At 35.8% G+C, this 24,767-nt stretch overlaps 1 long non-coding RNA gene across 1 annotated transcript; it reads right to left on the bottom strand.

Moving 5' to 3' along the window:
• Positions 1-2,749: 2,749 nt before the first annotated feature.
• LOC141514897 (uncharacterized) lies at positions 2,750-24,628 on the bottom strand. The gene is made up of 3 exons (XR_012476138.1): positions 24,463-24,628; positions 14,833-14,900; positions 2,750-5,626 (listed from the first exon to the last, which is right to left on the bottom strand). It is a non-coding gene; the product is annotated as an uncharacterized LOC141514897 (long non-coding RNA).
• Between the last annotated feature and the right edge of the window lie 139 nt (positions 24,629-24,767).

Raw genomic sequence — 24,767 nt, 5'->3', positions numbered from 1 at the left:
TGGATGATATTAAACAGTTTGGAAAAATACTTCTGAATTATTACTTCAGTTTCTTCCTCATCAGTGGTGAATTCAACTTTTTCATTTTTGATACTAGTAATTTGTTTTTCTTCTTTCTTTTTTCTAAATCAAATTAACCAATGGTCTTTTTTTTTTCATAAAAAGCCACTCGGTGTTATTTATTAGTTTAGTAGTTTTCTATCTTTCAATTTTACTAATTTCTCCTTTAATTTTCTGAATTTCTAATTTAGTATTCAATTATGGATTTTTAATTTTTCTTTCTCAAACTTTTTAAGTTGGATGCTCACTTCATTGATCTCTTTATATGTTTATTCATGTAAGCATTTAGAGAAAAAATATATCCCATGTGTTTTGGTATGTTGTCTCTTTATTGTTATTGTAATAAAATCATTAATTCTTTCTATGATTTGTTGTTTGATCCATTCATTCTTCAAAATTAGGTTACTTGGTTTCCACTTAACTTTAGGTCTAATTACCTTTAGGGCATCTAGGTGGCCCAGTAGACAGAGCACTAAGCCTTGGAGTCAGGAGGTGGGAGTTCAAATTTAGCCTCAAACACTTACTGTTACTAGTTTTGGGACCTTGGACCATTCACTTAACCTTGATTGCCCCACATTCTGGGCCATCTGTAGTTGTCCTGATTCAGATATGGCCACATTGGACCCAGATGGCTCTGATGGAGAAAGTGAGGTCAGTGATTTAGCACAGTATACCCTCACTCAAATTCAATTCATGTTCTTGTCATCACATTACCTCTCTGATGGTCTTTTTCAATGATGTTGAATAAACAGTAACTTTAGGTCTATCTTTCCATGGTCTTTTATTGCTCATGATTTGTATTACATCTTGATCTGAAAAGAATATATTCAATATTTTTGCCTTTATGCGTTTCATTATGAGGTTTTTATGCCAAATATAAGACTGTCCAATCTTATTTTTAAAAGTGTTTATTGAAACAATAGACAATATATTTTGATTTGCCATTTTTGCAAGAGCTCTGGGGCTTCCTTTACTGAAACATTTAGAAAGTCCACAGGTGAGCTGCATAAAATCACCTTGCAGGCTGCATGAAGTCCATGGGCCAAATTTTGGATAGTCTTGCCCTAATATTTGGCCAATTTTTTTGTTGGTGCCATGTAGTATTGAAAAAAGGTATATTCCTTTTATCCTTTTCCAACTTTTTGCCCATTTGAGCAAAGTGAAGCAGACAGTATTGAGTGACTTGCCCAGAGTCACATAGCTAATTGGTAACATAAATAAGATTTAAACTCAGGTCTTCCTGACTCCCGGCCCCAGATTATATCCCTGGTGCCACCAGCAGCTTTTGGGAAACTCTTTAAGATCAAATTTCAGAAAGGGTGCTAGACATTCTCATAAATATAGAGCATTTCCACCTTCAGTGTGTTTCCTTTCATACAAAGCCTTTTTATTGCCATATTGGGAAGACTGCAAGTGGTGCTCTTTACTATTTATTGGAGAATCTGGATTTTTCCTACTAGCATTGAGGATGCATCCAGAAGTTTAACAACAGAATATATGCAATCATATGTTTAGTTGTGTTGTCTTGGGAATCATCAGATTTTAAGAGAGTAAAGGATAGAACATATGGAATTGGTTAAATTTTTTTTTCTTACTTGTCCAGTTAAGTCATATTGATGCTAGAGGCTAGAGACCCTTCTCTATATCTATGACTCTTCATGTTGGAAAATACATTTTGAGGAAATTCTGTCTCTTTCTCTCTTTCTTTCACTTTCTCCCTATGTCTTTCTTTCCTTCTCTCTTTCCTTTCTCGTTCTTTTTTCTCTCTCTACCTTGTTTTGATGTTTTCTGTTTGTTTCTTCCTTTCATTGTTTTTTCTCACTTTCTTTATCTCTTCTCCTTCTTTTGTTTTCTCTTTTTTCTTCTCTCTTCCTTTTTTCTTTTTCTCTTTCTTTCTCCCTTCCTTTCTCACTCTGTCCCCTGCCTTTCCCCTCTTCCTCTCCCTCCCTCTCCCTATCCCTCTCCCCCTTTTCTTTCTCTCTTTTTTTGTTGCTTTCTCTTTTTCAATGTAGGTCATCACTTTCTTTGCAGTAAGGGACAATATATAGTCTTAGAGTGTTGCCTAGAGTATTGAGAGGTTAAGTTACTTGCCTGGGTTTGCTTGCCCTGGTCTTGGTGACTTCCCTATCAACCATCTAGCACCAGGAGATCTCAATCAGAACTGGAATTGTCATAGGCTCATAGTCTTAACTCTTCCTCTCTGCCAAGGTGAGCACTCTTCTGAAATTAGTGGTTCTCTTCTCAATTCTTTGTTCCACTTATTACACTCTTTCAACATCTCTATCTACCTACCTGTCTCCTCTTGATGCCCTTCTTTACAAGTATTTATTTATTTCAAAGATAGGCTTGGCATCTTTTTTCAACAGGACATTGGCTCTAGCACATTACTTTTTCTAATGTAATTAAGAGTTTAGATATAGGAATGTGCAACAAGGGCTTTCTGGTGACAAAGAATAATTTTGTTTTTTACATTAGTACTCTGTTAATATATATGTATATAAACTTATAACATGTATAATTCAGCAGAATGGAGGTGGGCATAAAATTTCTCTGACATCAATTAAAATGTATATTTAAGTATATCAAAGAATCAATTATAGATTTCAATAAATTATATGAATATAATTAAAAATATTATTCTTTGAAATGAAATCAGCTCTTAAAAATTTATGTTCTGAGGTTTTTTTCTAAATTAAATTTTATCCTTTTATTGGTTCCTGTCTTCTACCCTAACAGGTTTATTAAAGTCCCACTGAGTTCTTTAGAGAGCTAGGTGGCACAGTGGATAGAATGGTAGTTTTGAAGTCAGGAAGATTCATTTTCTGGAGTGAAAAATTGTCCTCAGATATTTACTTGCTGTTTGCTCCTGAACAAGTCACTTAACCATATATATATGCCTTACTTTCCTCATCTGTAAGATGTCCTGAAAGAGAAAATGGCAAATCACTTCAAGAGATCATGAAGAGTCAGATGTGACTGAACAAATACTTAAAAATATTTAGGTCTTACATTCTGTGAGTCATTTACTAGTCTTGACAAAGGTTATTATGACCCCACATAGGTTACCTGTTCTATTCTATAAGAGGGAGTGGGGAAAATTAGGACTGAGACCCACTTGTGGGTCCTAGACCACTGCTGAGTGGAACTTGGGAATGGGACTATTCACTGGCTACCATCAGAACTCAAGCCTGAGTCATTAATTAGGAGAAGTGAGGGGACATTTCATTTTGCTGAGGAAATATGAAGAAGTTTCTTGAGAAGAAGATATACATGATGATGGAATAATCTTTCTGCAGGACCCTTAAAAAGATACCAAAGATCAATGGAAATTGAAAATGGTTTGTACCTTCCTTTATCTGCCTTGTAAGCAGGGGTTCAGTTGGGAAAATCCCTTAAGAATATTCTGGAAGCCAGAACTTTGATTCAAGTACTTTGTTAACATCAGAACAACTTAGAAAGTTATGAAATTGTGAGTTTCTTTGTCCACATACCAGGAGTGATCAATTCCCTCCTGAAGTTCTCCCAGACCATATTCTGGTCTACTCTCTACTCCATTCTCAAGGTGACTGCATCCCCAACTACAGATTCCCAGTGGCCTTAGACTTACCATTTCTCCTTTTTCACCCCACTACCTTCTCTTCAGTTTGACTTTTTAACTAAATATGTCTTGCAATAAATTGGAATAAATGATTCATAATGCTTGATCCAGGTGCCATAAGAAAGGACAAAAATGGTTCTATAACATCCATAAGCCCCCAGGATCAATTGTCATTTATTGTCTCTGGAATTTGGACTAAATAGATAGGATCTAATGCTGCTATCAAAGGCTTTGCAATTTGATGAAGGGAAAGACAAATATCACTAATGATACAAAAAGAGAAGTTTAATATAAAGAGATGTGGGGAGAAAAATTTAAAGTGACAAATTTCAGGCAAAATAAGTTACTTAGATTTAAGAGACTCCAAATCCTATGAATCATCATGCATAAATTGTAGGAAGAGATGAGCTCTTTATCAGAGAAAGAATTCTTGAGAAAAAATTTAGTGTGATGTGATTGAAGGATAACAGTTTGGGAATTACAAAGGAGTAATGAGACTCTTTGAGATTATCATTAATTTCAACATGACTAGTTCCTTATGACCACCTGTGAAAGATGGGTAGACACATGAAAATGTATTTGACAGGGGAGGGCACAGGTTGAAAAGGAATCAATACTGGATTCACATTTGTGGATCAGCTTGACTAGAGCAGAACTGTAGGACTTTGGAATTGAATATTTGACTTCTGGTAGAAGCCTGGATTGAGAAGTTCAGATGGGAAAAATTCCAATGTCAGAAATTCTGAAAAGAAGGCTCCTACTGTAAATTTAATAAGATAACATGTAGGAAATGCACAGTATGCATTGTATTTAATATGGATTATTATATACAACTTGATAATACCCTTAAATACATAGTAATATTATTCTTTAAATGTATTGTTTTTCCCACTCTTGCCCTAGAGATAGTTATCATTAAAAAGAAATATGTGTGTATATCTATATCTATCTATCTATATGTATATAAATGTGTGTGTATACAAATCTATATATGTACATATGTAACATTCTATATAAGGTTGAATTTATCAGTTCATTTACTGGATGTAGGTGGCATCTTTTTATGTCATTCATATTTATTTTGGTTATTTATGATAGTCAAAATGATTTATTTGCTAAAACTCAATCTTAAAACAATATTCCCATAACTGGATAATGTTCTTTTGTTTCTATTAATTTCTATCTTCATTATTTCATGCAAGTCTTTTTATTGATATTTTATTTTTTGAAATTAATATTATGAATTTTTTCAACATTCATACATATAAATATGTATATTTTTAAGTTACAAAATTTTCTTCCACCATTCCTTCCCACCACCATTCCTCAGCAGTAAACAATCAGGCTAATAGGTACAAACATATTTTTGATAAAAAGTCATACTTTGGACATTTCTCTTAGCAGATGACATTGCCTCTAGTATTCTCAGGATTGAAGTACATTGTCTGGTACACAGTTCAGCAGTCGACTTGATCTTAACTCAGATGATGGTGGAGTGAATCAAACCTAACCCAATAAAGTTGGCATAATTTAGGTTATTATACCCTGATCTTCCATGCTCACTCTGGTGGGGCAGAACTTTTCTGTTGACCTTCCATGTTTCCTTGGTGATCTCTGGGTTTAGAGGTCTGGAAATAACTCCCACTGCCATAGATCCCAGTACCCCCAGGGACTGTTCCTGGAGGACGGGAGCTGGTTTATTCTGGCATGAGCATAGCTATAGCTCATTTCCACCCCAGTTCTGGTGGATCTTTCTTGCAAATCTTCCAAGGTGTCATGAGTTGGAAAATTGTTTTACCCAGTCTTTCTGTGGGTTCTGCCACTTTAGAATTTGTTTTGAGTCACAATTTTATGGCATTTTTTGTTTTCTGAGGAAGAAATTCTGGGAATTCTTTCCTTCATGTTGCTATCTTGGCTCTTCCCTTGTCTTCCCAGTCAGATGGGAGAGATGTGGGAGACAAGTGAATTCTATAAAAATTTAAAAATAATTATAATACTATATTAGTTGAAAAAATATAGAAAAATGCAAGAAAAAATTTCTCTTATGAATCAAATGTGATCTTGGTAACTTAAACAAGGGATAGATTAATCCGAGAAAAAAACTGTACGTAGCTATATCTAATGAATAACCTTATAAAAGTATTGAACATAATCAAAAGATTTCCCAATGGGAACAAGGTGGATTTTTATCAGTTACATGGGGATGATTCACAGTGGCAAAAATTGAAAATCCCATTATTAGCAGAAATAAAAGCTGAATGACTTTTTAATAAAATATAAAATTCATGTTAACAATACCGTAAAGCATAGCAATAAAAGTCAGTTACTTAATATGTCAAATAGCTTCTGTCAAAACCCAAATATTAGCAAATCAGTACTGAAAGAACAAAAGACATCTCTCTAAAAACTTTAAGAGTAAGGAAAGGATTTGAGCTACCACTGCTATTATTTAATAAAGCCAGAGATACTAGATATAATAATAAGGAAAAAATAATTTTTATAATGCCCATAGGTAAAGAGGAACAGTTTTAGAATTATTGACAAATTGTATTATGATATATCTTTTGTTCAGTAGTTTTTCAGTCATTTCTGATCATTTGTGACAGCATTTGGGTTTTCATGGCAAAGATAATGAAGTGGTTTGTCATTTCCTTTTCCTGCTCATTTTCCTTATAAGGAAACTGAGACAAACAGGGTTAAGTGACATTATTTAAGATGTTATCTCTAGAAAAGAAAGAGATTCATTTGCTATTAATTGAAGCAATACATAGGATATATAATTCATAAAATACTTCATTTCTCTGTACATTACCAAAAAAACCCTATAAGTTACAAAGAGTTTTTGCATTCAAGGTAGTTACTGAATGAAATTTGAATCCTTGGAGTAGGGTAACTCCATGTCAATTTGATGAGGGTTCTTTCATAATTATATAATGATGTTCAAGTTCATCCTGTAATGTGTCCACTTCAAGAGAGGAACCATGCCATGGAAAGAATTTTAGTTCCAGTGTGTACAGTGGGCTTAAGACCATTTGAATTCACTATATAGCATCTATTTGGAGAGCTGAGCAGCATAAACCTCTGACAGGTAAGCTTAGTTTTATTGTAGAAAGGCTGCCAAAATAAAATCAAAGCACAGATAATTAGACCATCGAGAGATAGGCTTGGAAATACCACATTATTGTAAATTTTTGCAAGAAAATTTATATACAGCCACTTGCCTGGAGTCGCTGGAGTGCCATGGTCATGGTACATTGCTTATATCAAAAGGAATTATATCTATAAGGCCCAGAGTCTCCATTTCTAATAGGAATCCATACTCAGAATTGAATTGTAATAGCTACCCTTTACAGAGCATTATTTAAATAGCAGCTACAATGCAATGGACATTTTAAAATATCATCTTATTTGTTTCTCAACAACCCTGGAAAGTAGATTATCTTCATTTTAAAGTTGGAAAATAGATTGACAAAACATGCCTAAGGTCAAACAGATAGAGGTTGTAGGACCAGCACCATCCACCTCACCACCTACCTACATGGGAGGAATAGAGTAGACACAAATCAGATTTACCAGTTAAAATATCTTCTGTTGTGTAAGTCTTTAATGATGAACATTAATTCCTTATATCTTAAGGTAAGAGAAATACACATAAAAATATTTGGGAATATGGCCAATTTGTCATTGCAAAAACTGAATTTAACAAATTATTAACTTTTCATTTTATAGATATCAGAATTCATGCCAGATATTAATATGTGTTAGAAACCATCTCTTCTGAAAAGTTTTACTTATAAGATATATTTTCCCTTAAGTTACTTATCACCGTTGCCAGTCTCCTTTGAATTAAAATCTGCATCTTTAGTGAGGTAGATATTTTAACACTCTCCCTGGAAGGCCACAGTTAAAATATATGTAAAATTGGAGTAGTTGACTTAAATTCCTATTTTCACAGTGGAATAACTAGTTTAGTGAATTTTCAATTTTTGGATTGATATGATTAAAATGGTCAGTGGAGATGAAGCATGGCAGAAGAAGATGGGGTTCAGGTCTTAATATAAAGAGGGAGGAGTAAGAACTGTTATTATGCCCTTACTGAGGTACTGATACTGTTTTTTGCTTAGATATTATTTTTATATACCTTCAGCCAAAAAGAAAATTTCCAAATTTTGTCAGTCACACTTTGACTTCTCATCACCAGATTAGGATTAGCTATACTTTTCATTGGGATAGTTATACTTTTCCTTATATTTTACTATTATCTCATAGTGGACAAATTCCTTGTCACACTTCCATATAATTTCTTGGCACTTGTTCTGGTTGGCATTACATTCCACACTTTCATTTATGCATTTCCAAAGAGAGTTTTCTGTCCTGTGGCTACAGCCAGCATCTTCAGTCTTCCCATAAAAGCAGTCATGTTTTTGTCAGCACAAGTCAATTTGGTCCTGGGGTCAACCACTTCTCCCAAGGCCACAGAAATAGCCACAGCTTATAAAGCAGTGTTGATTGGTTTGTTGTACAACTGACAGCTCCTCTCAGCTCCCAGACTCCCCTCTGATGCACATGGGAGTTCCCTGATACAGAACAGGAATAGCAACAGGTAGACAAACTCCTTGTCTGTGCAGCAGGAGTAAGTACTGCTCTGCATGACTGACCTGTACAAATATATTTATAATTATTTCCTTTAAGGAATCCTTTTAAAGAATGATTCCTATAGGTCCTATTATTGGTAAAGGAATGATGGAACCAGGATGAGGAGCTTTTACAAATTCCATTTTACCTTAAATTACATGTGGAATAAAGATAAATACAATGAAATCAAGGCCCTGATGGAGCCAGGACCAACTGGGGAAACTTTTCCCTGGACCCAGCCACCTTCTTGCACCACAGTGAGCTCAGGAATAGAAGGCAGAGGCTTACAATTGCTGCCAGAATGATGCAGGTTGGACATTTTGGGGGATGGAGGGACATAAGCAGCTTAAACTGTTGAAAAGAAGTGGATTCATAGAATCATTGTAGAATTGGAAGGGTTTGGGTCTACTTGCAGTTTCTCCCATATTCCTTTACCTCCCATCTCTCTGGCTCTACACTAGGCCTGTAAGCCTAGAATGTTTTGCCTTCTCTGTCTTACTTTTGGATTCAATTCCAGTACCACTTCTGGGTAGAGTCCTCACCGGCTCTTTTTAGGTCCTTGTTCTTTACAGATCATTCTCATATAATTTTTTTTTATTATCATATAGACTTTATATCATGTATTTATTTAGATATTTAAATGTTATTTCCCCTTTTAGAATACAGGTTCCTTAAGGACAGGGATTGTGGTTCCATTGATTGTTTTTGCTTTCATTGTATGTCTAGTGCTTGACATATAAGACTTGCTTAAAATTCCTTCTTGACTCGTGAACCCTGCAAGGCTCAGCTCTCCTCACCCTCTAAAATAACTTTTGCTTAATTTTGAAGAATGTACTTTTCATATTGGAGGATGGAGATGAGGGAAGCATGTAGAGGTAATTTGTGATCTACCTTTGGACATACTCAGAATTGTGTGAATTTTGATTATGATTTTTCCAAAAATTCCTGGGTTTGATAACTGTCCATTTCTAAAAGAGAAAAGTTCCCAAACCTTTCTCACCAACACCCCATTTAAATAAGGATCCACTGAAGCACAATGACTTAAGTGTGCAAAGCCCTTAATGACAATGACCACAATAGATCTCCACAGACTTGAAAATATATTTTTAAGATGAGGAAACAGTTGAGAGAAATTTAAAAAACTACCTCAGTATTACTCAACTATAACATGGAATTTAAAAACAGATTTTCTGATTCTGAATGGAGTGAACATGCTGTTTGTTTGTTTCAACTCGTGCCCCAGAGAGAAGCCAGCAAATTATTTGGAGTAACTAAATATTTTACTCCTTTGTCCCACCCCCAGTGACCACATTTGGTTGTGTTTGTGTAGGACTGTCCCTGGAGGCAAATGCATGAAGAACAGTGACTTCAAATAGAACTGGATATTCGTGGTTAGTGGTTTATTTTGCTGATTCTTGGGCAACTGAAGTAGCCCTTGGAGAGACTGTGGCAAACTATGAGGCCTTATCTGCAGGGATTGTAGGGCAGTTGTCTATGGATCAACTGTCTGGCCAGTAGTTGACTGCTGAGGTTGCTAACTCAGACTGGTGCAGTTGAGTCCTGTTCACTTGCAGAGTCAAATTTAAAACTTTGAGGAACTGAAATCCACCCCCCCACACACACACACACACCTATACTTTGAGGTAAGGAGTGAAAGACATGAATAGTCAGGTTATAAGGGTAAAGAACAGTCTCTCTCTCTCTCTCTAGGGCCTGAGCTTTGGGGGCCTTCTCAAGTAGGAGAGGGAAAAGCTTGGACAGAGAAGCAGTATGTCCTTCCAAGGAAAGACTTGTGTTCTTTATAGGAAAGGGAACTGAAGGCATATCTCAATGATACTGTTAGTTGGGTTCCAGAAAACCACAATAAAATGAGCATCTCAGTAGTGTATCACATGAATCTTTTGGTTTCCCCGTGCATATAAAAGGGAAGTTTGTCAATAGGGTACAGAAATCTATCTTAGCCTAGAGAAAAATGAGAGGAAAGGGATGGGATTAGGGGAATGGGTGAGAGTTGGGCAGGCCTAGGTGATAAAAGAGAGGGAAGATCAAGGGAGAGGGTATTCAGATACAGTATACTTCTGAGAAGTGACAGAGAAAAGATAGAGACTAGAATAAATGGGAGTAGGGAGGAATAGAATGGAAGGAAATACAGCTAGTAATAACAACTGTGGGAAAAGATATTGAAGCAATTTCTCTGATGGACTTATGATAAAGAAGGCAAATCATCCCAGAGACAGAACCAATGGAATTTGAACACAGGCTGAAATATACTTTTCCCCTCTCACTTCATTTCTCATGAGGCTTCACTATCTTTTTTGGGGGGAAGGGGAGTTTATGCTTACTTTCAAAGCAAGAATATAGTAATAATATGAAAATGAATAAATAAAACATAAACAGAAAAAAGTGATATTTGCACTATACTGTAGTCTATTAAGAGTGTAATAATATTAAGTAAAACCAATGCAAATATCTTAATTATCAGTTTTATGGTTCGAACATTTTTCAGTCATATCTTACTCCTTATGAACCCATTTGGATTTTGCTTGGCAATGATATTGAAGAGGCTTGCCTTTTCCTTCTTTAGTCCATTTTACAGATGAGGAAATTGAGTCAAACAAGCTTAAGTGTATTGGCTAGGGTCTCATAGCTAGTAAAAATCTGAAATCAGATTTTCCTGTTTAAAAGCTCAGGACTCTATCCATTGAACCATCTAGCTGCTCCATTAAAATACTTTATTGCTAAAACATTGTAAGCATCATCTGAACCTTCAGCAAGTTTTACTCTTTTTCACTGGTGGAGGGTTTTGCCTCCATGCTCATGGCTGCTGACTGATAACCATAATGATTGCTAAAGACTGGGGAATTGTGGCAACTTTTAGAATAATACAGCAATGGAGTTTGCCACATAGATTGTTTCACTTGAATATTTAGAGGCCATTGTGGGGCTAGTAATTGGCCTTATTTCAATATTGTTGCATCTAAGGGAATACAGAAGCCCAGGGAGTGGGAGAAGGATGGGGAATAGTCAATTGGTGCATGAGTCAGAACATTCATGACATTTATGGATTGAGTTCACTGTCTTATATGGATGCAATTTGTGACTCTCCAAAACAATGACAACAGGAACACCAAAGATCACTGATCACAGATCACTGCAAATAATTAAATGATAATTAAAAATTTTGAATATCATGAGAGCTACCAAAATGTGATACAAATATATGATATGAGTGATTAATATTTTCAAAAATACATCCAAAGCAATTGCTCAATAGAGACTTGTCAAAAACCTTCAATTTTTAAAAACAAACAAAAATCCCCAAAACAAAATCTGCAATAAAGTGAAACTTGGCATGCATTTATGTGGGAAGGGGAGGAATGAGTTTCTCTCCTCCAGAAGGCTCTGTTCATTTATTCATTGAATTTTTTTAATTCAAAATTTGATTCTACTGATTGTAGCCTCTTTTTTTCTATTTGGAATTCTTATTTATTTTAATATCTTGGGTGAAGATAATTTGAGAACAGGAAAAACTTTCAGGACATTATTGATGACTACTGAATGTTCCACACCCCAGACCCTCTCCCATTTAAATTTGAAAGTAGTGGCCAAGTAAGGGAAGCTATGATGTATTTGTTATTTTCTGGAACTACAAAGTGCCTGTAGGAGGACAAGAAGGAGATCTGTGTTCCAACACCATCAACTCTGTCACAGGTGGATCACATTGTTTATGATAAGTCCATCACAAAAGTTACTGCCATATTTTTCCACCGTTGCTATTGCTGACCGCAACTCTCTCCTTTTGTGTTTCTCCACTACCATGTACTATATTTTCTCTCTCTCCTTTCACTGACTGCTGTAGGATAGCTGAGTGGCACAGCCACCCCTACTATTATTACTATTTTATTTTATTTAGGTCTTTTTTTTTTCTTTTTTTGGTTTATGCAGAGCAGTGGGGTTGGGGAGGCTTGCATGTCACACAGCTGGGTGATTGTTGGGTGTACAGGGCCGGATATGGGTTTGGATGCTCCTGGCTCCAGAGCTGGTGCTCCGTCCACTGTGCCACCTGGCCATACCTACAATTATTACTATTATTTTTTTAATTTTAATTTTAATTTTCCTCTCCCCTTTACTTTATTGCTCAAGTGAGTCTATATTTTTTGGGGGTAGGAGGTGTTTTGTTTACTCTTAAACAAGAATATTTTATTAATGTATAAAAAAATTGTACAAAAGGATAATAAATAAATATTAAATTTTTAAAAAAGGAAATCTGGATGCTGGTACCTTGAATTGCTATTTCTTCCTTTTCTTTGTTTAATCTTGAGAGTCTTCAAGTCTGTAACTCAAGGTTCTGACACAGAAGTCATTTCAGTCAAGAGAAAGTCTCTGTCTACCAAGGCAGGGAGCACCAAGGACTTGGGGAATCTGAGTCTTGTGTCTCCGGCTGCTGTGACCTGGGTTTTTAATCTCTATTGACAGGGTCAGACTATAGAAGAGCTGAGGTCAGAATAGGGTGTGTGGGGGAGGAGCATGCTATTCAAGCTGGTGTGTCCTAAGCATCTGTCTGGAGTGACTGGGTAGTGGAAGTGATGAGATTGGTTGCAGATGCAAGAACCCCATCAAGACCAGGTCCTGAGTGCTGGAGACACTCAGCTACTTGGAAGAATCACTAGTCTAGGTAATGAGACAAAACCAACTTCTCTCCTAAACATGGATCTTCTTTAGTTTTGTATGAGGTTTAGAGCAAGGACCTGTACACAGGGAAAAATTGAAGTATGGAGATGGAGCCACAGATCACACACACACACACACACACACACACACACACACACACACACTTTTAATCTTTATGTCATATCAACCCCTAAGCTAAATTCTGAGCCCATACAGCCTTGGCAGACAAAACACTAGGGCTCTCCCTCAGTCCAGGTAGACTGTAGAGAGGTCACCTGGTTGATGGCTTGCCCTTTTGTGGCAGCAATGGTACTACATTCCTCCTGTGAGCCCTGACTGAATTTGTGGAAAGTTTGTTAGTATAGTAGATAATTAATAGATAGTATATAGGTAATAAATGTTTGATGATTGATGAACAATCTGACAACCCATTACATTACTGAAGTGTTTCTTATGTTACATAGGGCACCCACAAAAATCATAAGCAACCCACACACAAAAACTAGGATTCATGGAAAAATCTACTACTGTATTTCTACCAGGAGAGAATAAATGCTACCTGAAATATAATGAAACACATCAGACTCATTTCTTTCCACAAGATTATAAGCTAACAGGGGTAAAGAGACTTGAAGTCAAATAACTGAAATCAAGGGCATGATGAGACGATTGAGAAAATTAACAATTCTATCTCTCATATCTGCAGAATTCTACCATGACAACCTTCTGAGATTGGTAGTGCCAGGATGGTTATTCCTAGAGAATGCATAGCAAATTCACAAAGAAGATATTTTTAACAGCTCCTTCTTGGACTGCAATTCCAAACTAAGGATAGAAATGTCTCAGACCCAGGAAAGTAGATGCAGTTCCTAGGATTCTGTCTTTCAGATATATCATTCTGACATGAAGTTATTCCTAGTGTCTAATTATTATCCTTATACTTTTATACTGAGAAATGTTTTCCCTAAAACTGATGTTCTTTACATGGGGTTCCCAGATCCTGAAAGGGGCCTATGGATTAATTTCAAATACATGAATTTGAATGGGATAAATTTGAAATTTTTTTACTTATTTTTGACTTTCATTGTAGTCTTGCATATTTTATTTCATATATTTCAAAACTATATTTACAGAAGGGACTTTTAGGCTTCTCCAGACTACTACAGGGGTCCAGAACACACAGAAAAAATATTAAGAACTCTTGCAGCTTATCTAAGATATAGTTAATTAGAGATGACCACATTGAAAGCTGCACTCCCCTATTATTGGTTCCTACTCTGAAAAAACAAATAAACAAACAATTGCAGCAGCAGCAGCAACAACAACAATAATAATACAAAAACAGCCCTGATTTGATTCCAAGATATAAATGAATGAGAGATAGCCTGGATTGCTGAATAGATGCAGGAAGTTTGGGTTCAAATCCTTTCTCTGTAATATACTATCTATGCAATCTTGGGCAATTCACTTATCTCTTGAGGGCTTAATTTTTCTTCAGTTGTTTCAGGTCTATTCAACTCTGTAACCACATTTGCCATTTCTTAGAGAAGGTACTGTAGCAATTTGCATTTCCTTCTCCAATTTATTAGACAGATGGGGAAACTGTAACAAAAAGGGTTAAATGACTTGTCCTGGATCACATAATTAATAAGTGTCTGAGATCAAATGTGATCTCAGGTTCTCCTGCTTTCAGACATTAATTCTATGCCCTGTGACACCCTTGATGTATTTGGGGCTGCTCTTTAAGACTAAGTGTCAGAAAAGCCCTAATATCTTTCAATGGTATAGGAAATTTCCACAATCAATGGGATTCCTTTCAGGCATTATCTTTTCAAGGTAGTATTAACTTAGCTACAAATGGTACTCACTGTCATTAATTGCAGTATCTTGATTTCTCCTGAAAGCCTTGCAGATGTACACCAGAGCTCATGCAATCCTTTGTTCAGTCATGTTTTGAAATCCATTGTATTGTAAGAGAGTAAAGGATAATACATACCAGTAAGGTCTTGGAAATATTCTCGTTTTGCTTAATATATTTTATTCATGGTTATTCTAGAATATAGGCACCCCATTCTAGATTTGCAACTTTTGATGCAGGATACTCCCTTTGATGAAATTCCTTCTTTGTCTCTGTTTCTCTATTTATTTTTCTCTTCTTTCTTTTTCTCTCTTTTCCCAATTTTTTCTTTTTAATTTCTCTTTCCCTTTTTTCTCATCCTTTCACCCTTAACTCATTCTTTTCTCTATATATATCATTTTCTCTTTCTCTGTCTCTCACTTTTTCTCTCATTCTTTCCCCCCTCTCTTTTTGCTCACTTAACCCTTTTTATTTCCCTTTTTTTCTCATTCACTCTTCTTCTCAATATAGGTCAACATTTTTGGAAGTGTGTGGGCTGATGAACAATATATAGTCTCTGAGACTTGTTGCCTAAAGCATTGAGAGAATGATTGACTAGCCTGAGGTGACTTGATCTAGTCTTTCTAGTTTGCCTACCAGTCAACTAGAACCAGGTCTAGAACAGTCAGAACCATTTCTCTTCCTTCCTCCCTAAGGAGAGAGCTCTTATGAAGTGGGGTGAATCTCTTCTTAACTCTTTGCTCTGGTTGTCACACTCAATCAACATCTTTATCCATCTATCTCTCTCCACTTGATGCCCTTCTTTTCAAATATTTCTTCCTTTCAAAACTTGACTATGCATCTCTTTCAAAAGGATAAGAAATTTAACTAATAAACTCTTTATTTGCATATGGGATGTCACATCCAGGGACTTCAGGAGACAAGGAATAATCATGCTTGGGATTTGGCTAGTAAAAATGTGTTAATATATAAGCTCATACAATAACTGACCCAGCAGAAATGTATAAAATCTCTCCACCATCAATTGAAATGAATAATTCAGTATATAATACTGTTTCAATTGAAGTTCAATAAATAACTAGTAAATAATTTAAACAATTGGTTTATTATGAAATATAATAAAGTTGTTTGGAAAGTTATATTCTCAGACTCTTTCTAAAATGTTTTGTTTCCTTTTAGATTACCACCTTACTTAACAGGAATATTGAGGTTCTACTGAGTTCTTTAGGTAGCTAGTGGCACAGCAGACAGAACTTCCATTTTGAATTATTTATCTTCTGGAATGTTACATTGACATAAGATATTTATTAGTTGTGTAATTCTGAAGAAGTCATTTAATTCTATTTGCCTCAATTTCCTTGTCTGTAAAATAAACTGGGCAAGGAAATAGAAAACTATTTCAATATCTATCTCCAGAAAACCACAAATGGTATCACAAAGAGTAAGACATGAGTGAAAAGTGACTGAATAACATTTAGATCCTACTTTTTATTCATCAATAACTGGTCCTCAGGAAAATTATCAGGACTCCAGGAAGGCTAACTGCAAGTTAGCCTATTTTGTCAGTAGGCAGTTGGGAAAAATAGAACTCAGGTCCTCTTTTGTGTCCTAAATATTTACTAAGCAAGAAACTGGGCAATAGAGCCATACTCACCAGACCATTCAACCAGAGTAATCAAGAGAAGAGATCTCTTGAGGAGAAGAGAGAAATGATGGAGACAGATGTCTGCTAGGTTCCTTTTAAGGAGACCAAAAACCAATGGAAACTGAGAGAAGTGCATACCCTTCTTCTTCTGCAGGAAAGCAGATTATCTCTTACTACTGCCTAATGTCATTTGCTAAGTCAACAAGGCTGCATGGGGTAGATATCTAATTTTTGGTAGGGAAGTCATGGTCAGCAGTGCCCCAAATTATCATCCTATTCAACATACATCCAATTATGGCTTTGTACAAATCTAGCCACAGGGAAGGACCAACCTGAACAGTTAGGCTCAAGGCCACTAGAGGGTAGAGAGCTCCTAGTTATTTGACATGATTTTCATAGGAGTTCAATTTCTTCTACTCTCTGAATCTGAGTAGGATGATTCCCAGTTTGGAAGACCAAAGTAAATATTCCTAAGCCTCTCAGAGAAATGACTGACAGAGATGAATTTAAAGAATAATTTTACATAAATATGTATATATAGATAGCTAATTGTATTTAATAATAACCTTCTTACAGGTAGATAAGAGAAGGAAGAAAAAAGTCACACTTTGAAAAAAATTACAGGATCATAATATATACTGAAAAAGAATAATATGTTGTACATAATTGATTTGCAATTTCATGGGCAACAATCATTTTATTGTATGATGTTAGAGAAATGTTTGCTTTATTCCATAAATTAAAAATAAATTAAAATAAACTAAAAAGACTCCTGAAAAAATAAGGAGGAGATTTAAGGATCAGGAAATACTCAGCTTTAACATAATCTGACCCTTATAGGAAAGGACTTCAATGTTCTCCTGAGTTCTGTTCCTTGGGCACAAAGTGGACTTGGGCATTCTTAGGGGGGTGACTCCTCTTTTGGAAATTCCCTATCTTTTGTCCCAAACACAAATTGTATTCCTACTTTATATATCTACCAGAACCCCACAAAAATTCCAACCATAGAAATTAGAGCTAGAGATTCTCATGAAGACCTTCTCAGTAAGGAGCCCATCCCTAATGTAGGTATACAGTGGACAGATTACTGAAATTAGAAAAGGTTGAGTTCAAATCTTTCTCCAAACACTTACAAGCTATGTGACCCTGCATAGGTCATTTGTCTTCTGTATCACTCTCCAGTCTATAAGGGTGGTAAAGAAAAAAACCTCTGCCCTCCCACTGCCCCTTCCATTGTTCCTCTACCACCATTACTCAATAATCTTTCCTCCTTAGAGGTTTATTCAATCCTAATTTAATTCTCAATCAAGGAATAGAGTTAGCCAGTGAGAATTTATAATACTCAATTATTGAGTTCTTTATGAATAGAAACTGTTCTATTTTATTTGTATTTCCAATGTTTAGACTCAAGAGAAACCTATAGCAACCATTGATAAATACTTTTTGACAAATGATTGATTGATAACATGAAACAATCGGTAATTTTCTTGGAGAAGTTTCCAATGTCATCTTTATATATTATAAATGCTTTAGTATTCACATTTACATTTTAACACTGAAACCTATCCTTCCCTCTCTACTCATTGGTGAATCTCAATTTTCTCTCTATCAACAGTTTATTGTGAATATCAGAGGGAAGCCACAGAACAGAGAGAAGAATAGGGGTTGTGAGGTGTCACTTGTCAGACTCTTCTGGGTGATTTGTTGACAGGAGGTTAACTGAAGTATGTTTTTGTCATAGCAGACTAACTGAATGTGTAGGTGAAGTGGTCAAAACGCTTAATGTCTAAAATCTGGTATGTAGCCAAGAGGGAGTGTGAATACTCAGAATCACTTCAAGAGCATCATTTATTTATACGTGGTGATGGGGAATAGAAAATATTTAGTGGCAATAGTCAGGAAACTTTCTTGGAAGTGATGATTGATTCAGCTTCTAGTAGAAGATAGGTAAAATATTTCTTAAAAACTTTCAAAATAGCAGGCATGGTGATAAGTCCTGGAAAGACAAGGACAAGAAAAGAAGTACTTTGTACTTTCAAGGAGCTTACATTTTAAAATTGAAAGCAAAAGCATACAAGATACATGGGAAGCATGGAGGAGGAACAGAAGTATATCTGTTGGGATGAGGAGGAGGTGGTGAAGTTGTTTAAAGTGTGACTTGAGTTGGGAGCAAAGTAAGTAGCATGACTGGGACCCTGCTTGAAATATTATTCTGGACAGAGACTCTGAAGACAGTAGACAAGAAGAAAGAGGCAGTGGGAAGTTAACACCAGAAGTTACTGCCAGGAGGGTTCCAAATAACAGGCATGCCTGGTTAGGAGGAAACAAAAAGTCAGAAAGGACTTTAGGCACATTCCTGCCTGGGAAGAAGTATAAGAAGAAAATTCAAATTTAGATTTCCTGATTCCCTGGAAGGCTATCATAAGAGAGTTAAGCCTCATTGGGAAAGAAAAAACAGGATGGAACTGTAACACTGTGGACAAGGAAAATTTTTCTTTGCCAAGAAAAAAAACATGTCCCAGTAGATTGAAAGGAATTGAATCTTTCTCAATTTAGTTACTAAGTCCTTGAAAATGAGCAAACCCCTCCTCCCAAGTAAAGTCTTTAAAAATCAAAGAAGAAAGATTAAATAAAATTTAAAAAGTAAAAGAATTCACTGAGGACTTAAAGGAATATCATGCCTCACATCTGAAATCTAAAAGTTAAGGAAAAAATATTATGACCAACAAGATAAAAACAATCCAAATTTGATATTGTCATAACTGAATTATCCAAGACTTCACAGTAGTTACAATAAAAGACTTCAGGTTTTGGGACACTATATAGCAAAAGGAAAAAAAATGGGATTTTTGTCTGAAAATATTACAAGTAGTCAAGTTAACAATAAACCTGAAAGAAAAAAGAAAGATGGACATTAAATGAACTGTTAGACTTACAGGATTTTTGTTGCAAAAAGACCTGAACTTAACAGAAATTTTGATATATAATAACCAAGAGAAATATAAGGTAAACATCAAAGAGTAATTACAAGGGACTCAATAAGGATAAACTGTTTACTATTAATACATGGAATCATAAAATATTTCCCTAATTTTGTTATTAGTAATTGGGTAGTTCTAAAGAAAGATTTGGCTAAAGCCTTCTAAAAAGAAAAAGTATAAGAAACAGGTTATCTTTATCTTGTCTGCTGAAAAAGTAAAGGAGGAAGAAAGAGAAGTTGAAACTTAAATTTAAAAATTGTGTCAGTCAGTATTTGAGGGGCATGTTGCTGGGGAAGTTGTGAATTATCTCTACCATTCTAGATAAGAGTTTAGAACTATAAAAGCATTTTACTGCTAATTACCTTCAGTTAGTTAATTCCAAGATTGATATATCCCAAAATATCATTTGAAAACAGTTTTTATGGTGGTGAAATAACTGGAAACAAAAAAGGTGCCTATAACTCAATTAAACAGTTCCTGAGATTAACTCCAAATGATTACATCATTTAGTTGTAAACAAATTATAGGATCAAGGAGGATTACCTTTCACACCTTGAACAGTATAATATTTTATGAACAAACAAGAGAAGATCATAAAAGATAATGAATGATTTTGATCATATGAAATTGAAAATTTTGTGGACAAACAAACCAAGGTTGGAAAGATCAAAATAGAAACAATTTCTTGGAGAAAATCATCTTTACTGCAAGTGTCTGATAAAAGCCTCATATTAAACAAATATTATGAATTGGTTCAAATGTGTTATAATTAGAACTATTTCTCAAATTGATACATTTTATAGATAATAAGTTTTCAGTGGAACAAATCCAAGGTATCCAAAGTCATGTGAATGAGAAATTTAAATGACTATAACTGATCTTTCCCCTCAAAGTCATCAGGTTGTCAAGAATTGTACAAAAAGCAAAATGAGATCAAGTGGAAGAGTTGAGGGATAATAAGCATAGTACTCTATTTTTTATGGAGCTTTGGCTTGGTCCAGTCAATCTGGAAAGTGATTTGTAACTATCCCCCAAAAGTCACTAAACTTTGCAAGATTTGATTAGGTCCAGTATTGAAAGTAATCAAATAAAGAGGAAATTATTGCACAAGCATTTATTGCCAAACAACTGGAAATTATGAAGGTATCAATCAATAGGAGAAATAGAATAATGGAACAAAAAGAGGCATATGCAAATAATCAAATATAATTTCTAAGAAATGATGAAAGGAACGGATTTAGATATCTATGGCCTGATATAAGGAGAATCTGATCAAGCTATATGCCATAATTTCAATATTGCAAAATGAATAAATTTGAGAAACTGAAAAACTCTGAACAATGCAATGATTGACAATGACTCCAGAGGCCTTCCAATAAAGCATCTATGCACTTCTTTTTAGAGACATGATGAACTAAGTGTACACTTTGTTTTACGTTTTTGCAAGTCAAATGGGGTTAAGTGGCTTGCCCAAGGCCACACAGCTAGGTTATTATTAAGTGTCTGAGACCATATTTGAACCCAGGTACTCCTGACGCCAGGGCCGATGCTATATCCACTGGGCCACCTAGAAGCCCCTTAGGTGTACACTTTTAAACATGGTTAGCACCAGAATTTATTTACTTCGCTCACTTATAAACCAATATTTATCTTAATTTATATTTATAAATATGTTATAAAGAAATTTGTTTCTTTTTGTTAATTGGGAGGGGTGGCAAGGAGCAAAAATGAATCTTGTTAATTGAAAAAATAAAATGTGGGGCGGCTAGGTGGCACAGTGGATATAGCATCGGCCCTGGTGTCAGGAGTAACTGGGTTCAAATCCAGCCTCAGACACTTAATAATTACCTAGCCATGTGCCCTTGGGCAAGCCACTTAGCCCATTGCCTTGAAAAATCTAAAATAAAAATAATAAAATAAAATAAAATATTCCTCATTGAAAAATTTGATACGTGAATAAAACAATATCTTGTTAAATAAAAAATATCTTATTCAGACAATCTGGGGGAATAGTCATATTCAGTGATACAGTGAAAAAAGTAGTAGCAAAAGAAGAGTGTGTAGAATGGCTAAAGCAATTTAAATAAGAAGATCATAAAAGAAATCTGAAAACTGGGTACCTGGCTGGCCAATAATCATCTTAAAAAGCATATAATTAAACATACTTCTTTCCTCTAGGGCAGAGAGACAGGAGATTGATAGGGAAGAATGTTGTACATATTGTTAAATGCAATTACTGTTTTAAGTACTTTCTCTTCATAAGGAGTGGTATTATTTGGAAATGTTAGTATTTGCAGAAGTGGTTATGATATATAATAAACATGAAGCACTAACAAAATAAAGAAGGGGGAACAATGAGAAGCAAGCTGATGAAGAAGAACTAAGATGTGTGGGATGTGGAAGAAAGATTTGGGAAGCTTGAGTCCTAAGATTACCAAACCTTTCCTTATTAATTGTTTGTCTATCTAAGTAAGCAAGTTTTTTTTTTCAGAGGCAGATGTACTCAAGAAAACACACTGCCAGCCCTCAAACAATAGTATCAATATTGTATGGTGCCTGTTGATATATCTTTGTTTCATCCTTTTCCTCCTCTCAGTGTGGTTTTTACCAATCAAAGTTCCTGACCCTGGCCCTGACATTAAGTTATGAAACATCACTTGCCCTTGCTGGACTTGAATTTGTCCTGGAAATAATAATCAACCAGAAAGGACAGTGATCAATGTGGGAGAGGATGTGGGAATTGCATTCTTGGTGGGATTGTGAACTGATCCAAACTTTCTGGAGAGCAATTTGGAATTATGCCTAAAGGGCAATAAAAATGTGCATACCCTTTGATCAAGCAATGGCTATACCCTGAAAAGATCATGAAAAAGGGTAAAATCATCATTTTTACAAGAATATTCATCGCAGCTCTGTTTGTGGTGGCAAAGAATTGGAAACTGAGGTGATGTTCATCGAATGGGGAATAGTTGAAAAAACTGTGGAAAATGTATGTGATGGAACATTATTGTTCTGTCAGGAAACAAGAGGGATGGGATCTCAGGGAAACTTGGAAAAACTTCTATGAATTAATGTTGAATGAGATGAGCAGAACCTGAAGAATAGTCTTACACCCTAACAGCAATACAGGGATATCAATGCAATAATTTTAGGGGATCTATATCCAGAGAAAGAATTGTATAGTTTAAACAAATATCAAAGATTATTACCTTCAAATTTTTAAAGGAAGTTGTCTTATGTACTATATAATTTTGTTATCTCTAATATTATATTTTTTTCCTCAAGAATGTGTTTTTCTCTCTCAATTCATTCAATTTTGATCAATGCATATCACAGAAACAACATAAAGATTATCAAATTGCCGTCCATTGGGAGGAAGGGGGAGGGAAGGGAGGGAGGGGAAAATGTAAAATTTAAAACATTATAAATTGGTAGAAACTAATATTGTATATAATTGGAAAACAAATAAAACATATATATATGAACAAAACAAAAAAAGGAAATAATAATCCTCTCATTTTCTTAATCCTTAATACAGTTATGAGAGTAGGAAGAACAAGTAAAGTAGAAAGTTCTAAGATGGAATGGTATCTGTGAAAATAGAACCTTTTTTATAAACTGTTTAGAACAAATCAATTGTCATATGTTCTAGGTTTTTGTTTTTGAGGGGGTACTATCTTTAGGTCATGATTGTTTCCAAACCCTATATAGTCATTCATGCTATTGTCCAAATAAAGGCATGTAGATGATTTTTCCTGGTTTATTTCCAGCAAAATATGGACAAATAGTTCTCAAGGAGAGTTTCACTGAGGAATGATCAGTAGCGCTGTCTTAATAGGAAAAAAAGATGGCTCAAGGTTTCCATCTGTGAGTGACCACCCTGACCCTTAGCTAGAGCTATTCATAGAATAGAGGCCTCAATTCCTCTTCTCTGGGTTCATCCCCACTTTATGCCTACATATTCTCTGTTACGTAAGCATTGGTTTACCGATATTTTGATCAGCATCTGTGTTAATTTGGTTCTCTTCACCAAATTAATCTGTGTGGGCACCTGTGTAACTGGTTAACCTATGTGACTGAAAAGAATTAAAAATAATAAGTCTCTATATGAGTGAGTGTGCATGTGTGTGTGTGTGTGTGTGTGTTTACATATCTGTGTGTATGTGTTTCTGTGTGTGTGTTCCTATATGAGACATCAAACCCCCCCAAGTATAACATTTCTTCCCAGGAGGTCAGATGATATTTCCATTTCTAGGCTTCACAGCCTGCTCCCATAGGTGGCTTTAAAGACCCAAGTACCTTTTCCTCTTCCTACTCTAAAGTCCTAGGTACATGGTATGGTTTCTGATTATGCAGTAGAGATGAGGCCTGAATTTTTCATGATCTTTGTCAGGATCTATTCTGCTGACTTATCAACCAAATCCCTAGTCCTCAAAATTTGGAATAGGTGGGTCCTGTCTCTGCCTTTTAGTTCTGAGTCTTCTTGCCCTTAATCTGAGGTGCTGGGTATTAGAAGCTCTACTTTAATTTCCTCACTTAGATTTTATTCCTTAGTTAATGCCATAGCCAATTTACCCCGAGGTGGTGTAGACTGGGTTCCATATACTGAGATTTATCAAGCCCTGTCACTCATCCTAAGTTCCTCTCTATGGTCCTTGATATTGATCACTGGTCTCTCCTCATACTCTCTTTTGACTAAGTTTTCTGACATTCATCTTTCCCGGTTCTTGTTAAATCTGTCTGGCCACACATTTCTGTCTTCTTTGCTAGATCTTCACCCATGTCACACCCACTAACTATGGGACTCCTGTAAGGCTCTGTTCTAAGCCCTCTTCTCTTTTCTTTTCCTTCTATACTATTTCACTTGGCAATCTCATTAGCAGCCAAGGATTCAATTATCATCTTTTTAGCAGATGACTCTCAAATCTATTCATGCAGTCCTAACCTCTCCCCTTACATACAGTGTCCCATAACTGCTCGGGGACCTATCCCGAGCCTTCGCTTGGATACATACCTTTCCCCGGTCTTCGGACGTCACGGACCCGTCGGTCTTCGGACGCACGGACCCTCCTTTGGGGAAGGAGGGCAATAACTGGACAGAACACCCAGTTGCAGTCTAACAAGCAGGTCTTTATTGCTTACATAGCAGCGAAAAAAGCTCTCCTCTTCCCCAGTCCCCTCCCTTATCTAGTCTTCTCTTCCTCCCCCGAGCTCCTCCCCTGTTCCTCCCTCATGGGCGGAGCCACTCCTGTTACTGGGGCGTTCCCAGCACCCATGTGGGCGGGTTCACACCCCCAGGCGTCTCCTAACCCATAGGTG

Source organism: Macrotis lagotis, chromosome 2 (genome assembly GCF_037893015.1).
Source record: "Macrotis lagotis isolate mMagLag1 chromosome 2, bilby.v1.9.chrom.fasta, whole genome shotgun sequence".
NCBI lineage: Eukaryota > Metazoa > Chordata > Mammalia > Peramelemorphia > Peramelidae > Macrotis > Macrotis lagotis.
This window is presented reverse-complemented; position numbering and strand designations above follow the sequence as displayed.